General features: G+C 38.8%; 1 long non-coding RNA gene across 1 annotated transcript in view; it reads left to right on the top strand.

Annotated features, from left to right (window-relative positions):
• The window catches only part of LOC134513910 (uncharacterized), a 76,829-nt gene that overhangs the window by 43,937 nt on the left and 20,294 nt on the right, over positions 1-12,598 (top strand). The gene's annotated exons all lie outside the window — the stretch shown is intronic.

Here is a 12,598-nt window from a genome sequence, read left to right as displayed (position 1 = left end):
ATTCAATTTCCTAACTCTAAAACCCATCATTTTTGGTTTGTTTCTGGTTTAGTTGCATTTATTTTAGTGAGTTGACTCAATTCCCTGAAAGGTCCAGTAGTCAGATGGTCGGTGGTATCTCGCTTCTGTGCAAAATTGCTTTCCTATTTCTGCAGGAGCTGGCATTGGAATATGTTGCCTTATACAGAGCAACTTGGTTTGCTGTCTGTCTGCAAAGTGACAGCTCTTGCTGAGTTTCGGCTGATAGTAACCTGCTGCGCTCTAGCGATGAGAAGGTATCAGCAAAAGTGAGGAGCTTCTGCCTTTCTTAGAAGAAAGATACCACTGATCAGCTGACTTGCCTCTCTGTATGGTATTAGCACCTTCCTCGGCCATAAATACAAAGCTCTTCAGAGTTTTAAAGCTAGTTTTCCTGACTTCTTTTGTTCCTTTAAAAAAATTAATTAGGTAAATAAAGTGAGAGGAGACATGTAACGGCACAGTGGTTCCAACCTTTTCATAGCCCGCAAACTAGTCTGTGTCTAGTGGGTCCAGATCTTCACACTTTGGCCAGAAACACTTGCCATCCTTCTCCACCACCATCCTCTTGCCTTGGTAGGGCTGCAGGTCTGCCACTAATTTCTCACTTTTGCTCTCACACTCTTCAGAAAATTAAAAGGCCAAGCTAATAAGCACCTGGTTGCATTGTGCATCCTGGCGTTGTTCTAAAAGTGTGGTGCCGCCACCTGGGCTGGCCCTTCCCAGGCTGGCAGAGTTTCTTTGCCTGCGCTCCATCCCACACAGTCTTACTTGTGCAGTCCTTCACTTCAGACCAAGGTGCACAGGGAGAACCATGAGATATTGTATGGCTTTTGTATGTGTTCAGTGTTGTGTATTGTATGTGTTCAGCGGTTGCTTCAGGTTCAACAAGCAAGTCGCACCAAGATTTTTACACCTGGCTGAGGGAATTATGAGAATCAAAGAAGTTGAAAGGTTTTTAACATTGCACAATGACATAGTTTATTATATATTCATGCGGTGCTACTTTGTCGTGCTTTATTTGTTGTATGTTTTAGCAATTCATGATGTGCGTAAGCATTTTTGATACCTTATATGACATAAAATGTATTACGAGAAGGATACTGGTTACTGAGGTACAGAGATTCAAGAACTTGAAATTCCAATCCTGTCTGTGCTGCAGACTTAGTGTATGACCTTCAACAAGTTATTCACTGCATGCCTCGGTTTTCATTTCTGAAAACAACATACCAGTCCTAGCAGAAATACAATATTTTTTAGTAGTATGAAATGTGTTCCCCCCCTGCCCCCCTTGCAGATGTTAAGAATAGTTGTAATAATAACAATTAATTATCAAACTAGGAAATGGATAGCATCTTCAGACTTCTGAGGAAGTTCATATGAACTAAAGATAGACATAAATATCTTACAAAACTGCATTCATTGTCACTAATTTATTTTAGACACAGGGCTATGATCCCATTTCTTGGAGGCATCAAAGAGGCATTAGCTGTTAGCTGGCATGCAAAATACAGAAGCTGTACTAGAAACCCTGAGATACTTGAAGGTGGTCCCAATAATAGACTATTGTAAGGAGAATAATCAAAGCTTTCTTTTCTCTAGATTCTCCTTCAAATAGTGGTTGCGTTGGTAAACACAATATTGAGGGAAAGGGATTCTAGCATCAAAAAATAGTTGGAACTCTGGATTATAATTAATATGTTATCAGTACAACTTTGTGATACAGAGTAAGTTGTCATGCTTTTTAAAATAACCTTTGGGCTTTAAGTATTAATTTGTTGAAGTATTTGCCACTGTACTTTCAGTTCTACAGTAAATACTTTCTTTTTACTGATTTTGTCTTAATAGTTCTAATGCACTGTAACTATTCAAAATTTTTCCACGACCTTGGAAAAAGGACCTCAGTATTCTAGCTGATCTGTCTGTAGCTGTAAAAAGGGAGCATTTGGCAGGGAAGGTAGATTGTTTCAAAAATGTTGGATGAAAAGTTTCCGTGGTGCTGGAGATTTACTGTGCTGTAATCAATAAACAATTATTCCTTTCTGATGTTGATAGGGTCTGATGATAGTAAGGTAGATGTGATTCATTGTCCCTTTTGAGGTTGCCAACAAACTATAGAAATATTAAGCCTGATTTAATTGCTGAACATTTGAGAGTTGTCTCTAAGAGCATATTCAGGGCCTTCTGCAGACTGAGAGGAATAACAAACCACGCATGTGGGCCAATTAACACTGGAAAGTGTGTTGTAGTTGAAATTCATAGAAAGACTAGTTCTACTGTTCCTTAAAAGAGCATTGTAGATATAGTCATCTAGCTTTTGAAGGTAAACACATCTCAAAATAGAACTTCAGAGATCTCTGAGTTGGGAGAAAAATGCTTTTGCTTTGAATCTTTTTTATTTTTGTATGGGTTTTTTTTCCAGGGCTGTAGGTACCTGTATTGCACCTGAATTGGAAGATATATGATGATGATTTTCACAGAGTAAGGGGAAATTGGCTCACTTGGTCCGAGGAAAACAATTTAAGTAACATTCTTTCTGAAAGGCCAGTGGTCTGTCTTCTCTCCATCTATATTTTGGACCTGTTTGTAGTACTCTGCAGGCAGTGTTTTGCATGCCAAAATATGTGTATTTTTTTCTGAGTCAGAAAAAGTTAGATGGCTTTCATTCATTCATTCATTCATAAAATAGAAGCTAACTAGCAAGGATCACACCTGTTTGATAAAGATTTTGATCTGGAAAATTTAGATGGTGTCTGCAGCTTATCTAGGAAGTCAAAAAACTTTCAGTAAATCCAGGGGCAGATCCAAAAAAAGACAGAGAGACTTTAGATACCCAGCTCTAAATTGAATTTCAATACCCAAGTCTAAAGTTGAAAATCCATAGTTAGATGCCATCTAACCATGGAGTTAGGTAGGAAGATGTAGGATTCTTATTTGTGAAGTACAGTTCCTTGGGTGTATAGAATTGCACTTGTGAGCTTTTTCAGGACCACCTCAATCTCAACCATGCTGAATAGGTGGGAATCTACACCAGATGTAAACCAGATTATGTCCAGAAACAATTGGTTTTAGTATATAAATTCTTAAGAAACTCAATCAGTTGGAGGTCTCCGTGTGCCTCACACATGGTAACTGCAGTAGACTCCTATCAAAATGTGGGTATTGACTTAATATCAGACTCCTAAAGTAAGTCAGTAGAAGAGCAATTTACCCTTTTATAGAATGACTGCGTGTATAAATTTTTTTCTTTAATATCTTAAAACTTGGGCTCAGTTTCTTTCTCTAGCTGAGCAGGTTCAAATCTACACTGTTCAAAATCATTCTTATGCTGCTAGATGCAAGGCTGCTCTGGGTGGAAATCATGTTTTGCTGTTGAAACTCTGCCAAAATTGAGATTCACTGTGTCAAAGAGAGAGAGACACCATAAGTCTGAGGAGGGGAAACATGGCAAGAAAGTTCAAGGCTCTGAACCCCTATAGAGACAGGTACTGCTTCAGTTCCTGAGTTAGGAGGCTTGGAAATGTAGGAAAAGAGCTGGTCTTTAGCGGTTCCCAAAATGCATTGTAGGCAGTTGTTGAATATAATCATTTTAGGTAACTCACTGCTCAGGGCTTCACTGTCTTCTTCTAAAATACCTCATTTTCCTCAGGAACCTGGGAACTGAACAAAAGATTTTTTATTTCACTCCAGGAATCAGAAGCCTAAAAATTATCTCATTTTGGCAGCTAACTTTTAAACACTGAAATTTCTTCCTGGTCATGGTCTCGTTGCTGATGGATGGCATCGAACTTAAAAATACCAGAATGCCAGGTCTTTTTTTAGGATTATATATTTTTCTTGAATAGTCACAGAATCTGTTGAATGAATACAGCAAAGACCCCGGGATTTAAATCCTGACCTGAATTTTTTTGAAGGCAAATCTTTAAATTAGCATGATCATTGAAGAAAACAGTACTGTTTTGTTTGTACACCACCTTACATAATATCCATAACTCGGTGATGCTTGTAGGTCACACAAATACTCAGAAAGTACTGCAGTACAATGTACCTGTACTATTTATCTGCAAATTATTTAACCTGCAGCTCTTTAGTACAGTTTTTTTCTTGGCTTCTATTACCTGTGGCCTTTCCTGAGCAGAGATTATTAATAATATTGGATGTAGCCCAACAGTATGCTAGCATTGAGATATTGGTGAGATATTCTTTTCTGAGACTTTCTAGGATGGATATAGTGAGTTTATTTTATTTAATAATTTCTATTTTGTGGGATTTTAATACATGATGTCAATTTTCAGTGTATTTTATTAACATGATAGAATTTATTGATTCGTTTTTTTGCAGTGCTATATGTGCATTGTATATTTTCCTCGTAGTGGCTACTTTTCTTTTTCCTTTTCTTGGCTCTAAAAATTGTGCATGTCAGTTCTGATCCTGAACTAGCTTGCCGTTTGTTACCTGTATCTGCAAGGGAAGAAGTGAGGGAGTGTTGTCACTTGTTTGTGGACATGACTTGAGTAAATGCAACAAGATCTTACAGAAAGATTTATAAGACCTAAATATTGTATTATTTACTATTTTTACAATGAATCAGCTATCATAGTTATAATACCCTTTTCTGTTTCCATCTGTGAAAGGGAATGAGAAACAGAAATTAGTTAAGAAAAATTTAATAATGGGAAAAACAAGATCAGAAGCAGCTTCCACAAATAGGAGATGGTTTTTCTCCTTCACTTTCAAAGAATTTTCCAAGGAAATTGCTTTCATTAGGCAGGAATCACCCTGCATCCAGAAATATTGGCTGAGAAATGAAGAGATGGAGAAAATTAAACCTGCAAGTCACTGAAATCCTTAAAAGCGGACTGTTAACCCCCGCCACACACCACCCCCCCACCCCTTACCTCCTACAAACTATTCTCACCAACTCAGTATTACCTGGGAAGCTGTGGCTTGTGAGAAATGGCCACTAATGGAAGACAGGAATTCAATGAGACAAACCCCATGTTTTCCCTGGCTTTACTGGAGAGGGTAAATCCATTTGAACGTATTCAGGTTGCTAAAAATCTCTCTTGCGAAACTTATGTGAAGACTACTACGTTGTTGCAAAAATAGTGTAGCATTTCAAAAGATAAAAGTTTCTTCTAGGGTCCACAGGAAAGGAGACCAGCTTGGTGTGGGAGTATGATTTTGAGATAAGCAGTCACTGAGCATCAGGCCATTAATATCAGAATTTTCCTTTAAAAGGTTTAAATGATTGCTTCAAATCAGGTCACAAGAAAAACTATAGTTCCACACAAGGGCCTTCAACCACTAAATTATGCTGAGCCATTTGAAAAATTATTGTTCAATAAGCGCAGCAAACTTGCATGATCTATGAGGAGAGTTTATATAGTTTTAAGTAGTAATGCAAGGATACAGTACTTCCCTCTGCTGTTTCAGACTTGCCAATATGGCTATCGTTGCTGACAGCTTGACATGATGTTAGTTATTTTAAGTGTCAGATGAGAGTGGCTGATGCCATGGTACTGCAGTGCTCACATTTGTTGGAAAATTAGATGGTGATTTTTTTTAAAAAAGGCCTAAAAACCCCCAACAACCCAGCTGCTTAAGCCTCTGACTGCCTGGGTTTTTTCTGTGCTGGGTGTATAATTTGAGTGAGCAGTAGTGAACATGCCTGAGGTGTTAAGAGAATGATGCGTTTTCTGTAGGCACGAATACTCTTAAATAAAACAGGAACACCTTCCTGTCATTTGTTGTCTTCCAGAAAGATTTTATAAAAGGAAACGGAAGCCAATTAGCCCGGAAGTTTAACCTCTTTTAGCTTAGCTTCTTTTATGGGAGCTTTTTAACCTTTTAAATAAATCATTTTCTTTCTTTTCTCCCCTCCCCTTTGAATCAGTTACTAGCATTTCTCATGCTGGGCCCAAGGAGCAGGCTGCTTAAATTCAAGAATGATTTTGAGGGGATAAAGTGTACAAGATTTTGAATTCTTGCCATAAGTCCCTGGCAGACAGCCAGGAAACCTCAGAGGAATAGGGCTAATGAAGGGAGGGTAAAGGAGATCTGGAGAGTGTGGCTGGTAATGCAGTATTCATTTAATTGGGAGCAGGTATCGGTGCAAACTTCTCCATTTTAATTGGAAAGAGAAGGGGGGGGTGTTAAGGAAGATGGAGAAAAATAAGAATGCATAAAGTTTTCAAGCTGAGGAGCCAAAGGCAGGCCTGTATATGGCAGAGAAAGAACTCAATTTAGGGCAATTTGCTCTGCAAGCTGGGCTGCAATCTCCCCTGGGGATAGGGATGAGGAAGAAAATGAAACCAAAAGAGAACTTGATAAAATCACCTAGCACAGACAATCTCAGTAGAATAGGTTTTACTGAGTTAAATCTGCCCCAATCAATGTGATTCTTTCCATATAAGTTACAAATAAAAAGCCACAAGATTACAATAAAAATCGAGGATGTACTGCTGCTGATGTAGCACATGGGAGTCTTAAGGACTTGTTGTGGAATACAGGTTTTTTGCAACCATCATGTTTGGTTTTTTCTTTTTACCTAGCTAGGAGGAAAAAAACCCCTCATCTCTGCCTCCTCCCTAACCTTTTATTATCTTTAAACTAAGGTTAGTGGTAATGTGTGAACCTTACAGAGCTTAATTTTCAGTGCACTGCAAAGCTGAACGTGCCTTAGTCCTGAAAGTTGCTAAACCTTAGTTCAACCTTGATTTCTTGTTAAAACAACTGAGGCTTTTTCAGATACTCTTTTTTGCCTTTATACATGACAGAAGTTAAAAAAAGGAAAAGATACTTCCCAGCGCTTTCCACCCATTCCTACAGCTGGGCGTATACAAAGATGAGAGTAACTGCCTGCATTTTCGTGATGCATAGGAAAGGCATTATTTTGTTGTTTTATGTGGGATAAGTATGCAGTGTCTTTTCTCAGTACAGATGCTAAAAGAGTTGGTCTACCAAGTGCTGAACAGCTGTTTGCTCTACATCTGAGGGCAAGCCTGAGTGTATTTTCCTTTTGTCCTCCGTAGTGGGTTAACCTAAATGTTTTGTGTTTAAGGACCTCCTTGGACATGGTACCGGTATGAACTGTGAGTGTCCGAGGTGGATAGATGCTCTTTTGTCTGCACTGTCACACAGCTGAGAAAGATGAAGTGGTTCCTACAGGGTCATTAGTTGTGGGGGGGGGTTTGTACCAGAAGTGAGATAACGTGAGATACACCGCTCTGAGCGTTTGGAGGAAAGAACAAGAATTGGGGTAGGAAAAATGCAGGACTGGGCAACAACAAGGTGATGACTTGCAGTTGCAAGGGATCAGCTGAGATCTGTAGCTGAAATGAAGTGTTTTTCCTTGTCTCGCTGCTGCAGCACTAATTTCCTCTGATAAACTGTCTTCTTGATGATGGTCTACACTGGTAAAGGGAAAGAAAGGCGTGAACAAGGAGTATAAACAGGAATAGCGTTGCTACCTGAAATGTGCGCAGTCCCTGGAATATGTGGGTATTGCTGGTTTTAGCTTTCTTTCCTAAGGATGCTTTCCACTAGCCGGCTGCTAAATAGTCTGTCCAGCCATTGGACATTTTGATGGATGACTGGAAACCTTGAAAGATGGAGGGTTCTACAAGTTTTGCGAAAACAGGTGGCTAAGTAGAGGAGAGAAACTCACCTGAACTTCTCTGTTGAAACGATTACAGCTCACTCTTACTCCTTGAGGCAGTGGCCATCAGGAGTGAGTTGTTGGAAACCAACCCCTACCCAGGCTGCAGCTTGACGGGCAGCAGGGCAGGGCAAAGAAGAGGAACTGATAGCGAAGAGATGGCACCAGGCAAGAAAAGACTGGGCTGGGAAGCGCCCTCTGCCCTGAAGTCAGGAATGTTAAGGAGGCACTGGACACTCCTGTATAGCTCCTGAAGCCTTGTTAGTGCTGTCACTGTGAAGCTTCATAGACAACATGCTTAGCTGTCCTTGCCTAGAGCTGCCTCGCACGCTGATTTCCAAAGCCATCTTACGCCAAGCTATGTTTCTATATCTGTATGAATACGTGCATGCATTTTTGAGCTATGGCCGGATGGGATAAGGAGATTTTGGCACAACGATGAGGAATGACAATGGAATTAAAGGGATTTTCAAAAGAAGAAATAAAGCAATTTTGCAACTAATATATGTATGTGGTTATGAAAGCTTAAAAGATCAAATGGAAACAAAGCATTTATATCCCTTATGTATGAATTTCATATAGGTCCATCCAAATGTACGCAGAGAACTTAGGTGCAGAAGTTTGTATGATGGTGCATATAAAACAGTATATGTCAGTACTAAAAAGGCTATATTCTAACCAAGTGTAAAGTTCTTGTTGAAATATGTGTACACAAGTATGTACGTGTGTCAGTAGCTTTTGTGTGTGTATATACATATATGAATTTTATATTAAAAAATTATATTGCATTGAGTATTCAAATATTATTTCCTTTCCATTTAAAAAACTCAAAACTCTCAGGCTATATGAAAACTAACTTGTATAGGACTTTCAGCACTTGCATTATACTGTGACGTTTGCAGAGATATTTAAGGGAACTAATACATCATATGTAGCCAAAAGGATTATTTAAAGTTACAGTAGAAAGATGGGAGGGAAATCCTGTATTCTGTTCATGAAGATAGAAGTAACAGTGGAAGGGATTTTATTCCCTTCTGATTGTATTACTGAAAAATTCACAATTAATCTGTTGTAGCAGGCTAGATTCTTATTTTGTGTAAATGATTACAGCTCTGTCAGAGGTAACTATGTTGATATGATCTGACATGCTATCTTTTTTTTAAAGACAGCACTTAATGAAAAGACCGAAAGCAAAATTCTTGTCTTGCAGGCAGCAAAGAAACTTTACTCAAGTCTCATTTCACTGGTGTAAGTGAAAGGAAAATTTGACCCAAGGCTTACTAAGTAGTAATTATGGAAAATAATTTTGCCATACGCTAAAAGATAGTCATATAGCTGCACTTCCCAGCATATATGGAAGGTTTTAAAAGTAACTGGAATTTATTGAGAGACAAATTCTGAAATTCCATCCATACCTTTCTTTTACATTAACAGACTGTATAGTTCACTAGCTGAAGACTTCCACCACAGATATTAAAAAATGTAAAATATTTCGTATCTGCAAAGTACCTGTGTAACACCTTTCCGTTGTGAACCCAAGAGTGACTTTGAAGATTAATTTAGTGTCTGTTCTGTTATGAAAAGAAATATTGGTAGTAGAAACGATAACATTTTTATTATTCAGATCTTACTCTTTTTGGCTTGTTTTGTTTTGCTTTGCACATATACAGTTTAGTTTAACAGCACAAAATGTTATCCATAATTACAGGAAGACCTTCCTCTGCTCTTTTTCTATTATATTGACATCTCTCTCAGCTTTAGAATCTCCCTCTAATTGGTTGCACTATTTATTGACTGTTCTCTCCTTCCAAATGAGGGAATTTAAGGGCTTCCGTCTTTGTTTGGACAGTATGCATTCTTTCTGATCTCTTAAGTCAATTTCTGAATTAGTAAAAATTGTCTCCCACTGACTGTAAGGTGCTTTATCAAGTCACATATCATTTCTATTATTGATAGGAATGATACCACTTTTGCCTTAAGACTACTGCCATCCAGAATAGGATTTGCTAGCCATATTTACAGGTCCCTATAAATCTGCTTTTTATATAACTAACTGTACATATGATTGCATTGACATTCAAATGATTGCTTTTCCTGTGGGTGATTTTCCGTATGTATCTTCCTGTTGTGGGTGTGAATGAGCCTCTTTGCTTTAGCAGTACCCATCTGGTGCATCCATGCCCATGCCCGTGCAATGGACAGAACACATGGTAAATGCAGCTTGGGTTTAAACCATGTCCTACTCTTTCTTGGCCTTGCATTTATCCTGTAAAGCTTTTTTTGGATTGTTTTAAATCTTCTTTTGCCTGTCTCTCTCTCTTTCTTTTCTTTTTTTTTTTTTTTTAACTTTTTATCCCTTTCATGGTTTCCTTGATGGATTTCTCGGACTGCCTCATAAATGGTGGGAAGTTCTACCTTCATCAGGTGGTAATACTAGAAGTCTTTATTGTCTCAGAGAAGTTTCTCTTTGGAAAATGCTTAGGGATCTAAATCCTGTTAAGAGCGGCAGAAGAGGTAAATCTGTTAGATCTGTCTCACATCTGAGTAGCTTTGAGCATTTGGGTGGTGCCCACCCCTGCCTTTTTCTTCCAGCCAGAAAAAAAGGGTGTCTTACAGCTCAATGACTAGGGTAAGAGCTCAAGCACCCATGCACAGCCTCGCAAAAGCAGTTTCTCTAATGTCATCTTATTCTTTGCATTCTTTGAAGTTCCATCCTCAGGGGTATGAGGAGTACAGTCTTATGAAACCTACTTTTGAATTTCCTTCTGGCTATGATACAGTTTGATGAGAAGGCAGAGGACAAGAAAAGCTTGGGCTGATTACTTCACCAAATAAATGTTTAGTTCCTTTGAATTTTCAAAATATGGCTTTTTTTTTGGATGGTCTTCCATTTCTAGAATACGCTCTGCTTCATATTATGTTGCATGGAGCCCTAGACATGTCTTCTGATTTGCCACCAATTTTATCTATGCATTCAGTCACAGTTAGCTGGCTGGGCAAAGCTACTCTGACAGCTTTGCCCACACCTTTATTATTTCTGTTAAGGTGTGTAAGTCTACATTTCACCTCTCTCCTGGAGTCCTATTAGTAGTTTTCTTTTTTTTTTTTTTTTTTTCCTTGAAATTCATACCTTCAGCTACTTAGGGAACTTATTATCTGCTGGCAAACGAGGTATCAGAGCTCATACAAATTGCAATTTTCCTTTGATTGTTAACAAGATCAGTAGCACAGACTGCTGTTCTTCCCCCTTCATATTTTGATCTGGCACTTCAGGCAGGATGCTTATCCATATACATCCAGGTCACAAAGCAGCCAGTCAACTAAAGACACTTATCACTTGACATCTTCAATTGCTCTTTCTTTGCAGAATAAAACTCAGCAGGTCCCTCCAAATCTTGATCCAAGACTTCAGGGTTCTTTTTGGCTTGTCAGATTCTATTTGTGGTCTTACTCTTAAATGCCTAGACAGAAATTAAGTACAGTCATTGACAACTTCAGTGCAAATGAAATGCTACAACTCCAGCTTTTATTCATTTGGTGCCTTCTAATCAGTACCTTTGAAGGTGTGCCAGGAGCTGTGACTCCGTCTTTACTGACTCAGTCCTCTCTGTCCAAATTTGTGAGTTATTTAGCAAAGCAAATGAGACATTGTTGGGATGTTGGATACCGTGTGCCCTGAAGTTTTGTAATTGCAGACTTCTCACCGTCTTAATCAAGGAAATGTTACACTCTGTCATAAGTATCTGCTGCAGCAGGTGGTGGCTTCTCTTTTGATTTTGAAGGGCAGAGAGACCTCTCTACATTTTGGGGAGAAAAATGTTTTATTACGGGTACAAAACTAACAACAAAAAAAGAATAGAAGCTCCTCTGGGCCTTATTAAAGATGAAAGTCTTAATTTGCTTATTTGCCTGTCTTGAATCAGGAGACAGTGAGTCTGAAGAAATGGTTTAAGTGTCATGGCATTAGCTTATCAATATTTAATTTGCTAGAAGATCCACTCAGATGGATGGCTTAAACCATTTCAGCCAATTGGGTCATGAGTGGGAAATTCAGGACCATATTCTTGAAGTGATTTTCTGCAGTATTGGGTGATTCAGTGTTGTTGCTGCAAACCAGGGGGAAAAAGAGTGCAAAAGACCTTGAGAAATGTTATTGTCCAAAGCCAACCTATTTCTGGGTCTCTACTCCAACAGAGTCTTATTAGACAACTTTGTGTAATTGTAGGAGTTTTTCTGCAGTTGTCAGAGCCAAGATGAAAACACCTGCTGTGGTTTGGTCAAGCTCTCAAAGATTATCTGAACAGCATCTTCGAGGGAAGTTCTCATTTTGTTGTCCGTAGAGTTGTTGTATGGACTTCTGTTGGTGACCTCTGGTTTGGACAGTTGCCCATTCCTATCTTCCCTTTTGTCTCTGAATCTTCCTCTGATGATTTGTGGGAGTTACAAGATGCTGCAATATGACAGTAGGAATGTGCAGCCTAACAATACTTTGCAGGAAAAGGCAATTGTGCTAAACAATAACCGGAGATATTAAGAGACATTAACTTTGAGATATACTGCCCCAAGATGCATCAAAACCTACTCCCCTTGCCCACTTCACTGGAGCCCTGTTATTATTTTAACTGAAAGAAACAGAGATACATCCTACTCCTTTATTTCTCATGTACTATACCCAGGAGTGGAGAGCAGGTGTGCTTAAATGGTAATGCTCAGACTTAAAAATTAGGTATGTGTACTTTCAGCCACATGTGCACACAGACAACATATGTTGCAAAATACCCCTTATTGTTAAATAAGTTGTCGAAACGGTATTTGCATAAACGGTAAGCTGTTAGACCTTAGGCTTACTCTGCTTTCAGAAGGCTTCTCCTAACCAGAGGGACTTCTAGAATCATAATCCATTCTTCTGCTATTAGAAAC

This window comes from Chroicocephalus ridibundus, chromosome 3 (assembly GCF_963924245.1).
Source record: "Chroicocephalus ridibundus chromosome 3, bChrRid1.1, whole genome shotgun sequence".
In the NCBI taxonomy this organism is placed as follows: Eukaryota; Metazoa; Chordata; class Aves; order Charadriiformes; family Laridae; genus Chroicocephalus; species Chroicocephalus ridibundus.
The sequence above is the reverse complement of the archived record's forward strand: the minus strand, read 5'-3'. Positions and strand labels throughout refer to the sequence as shown.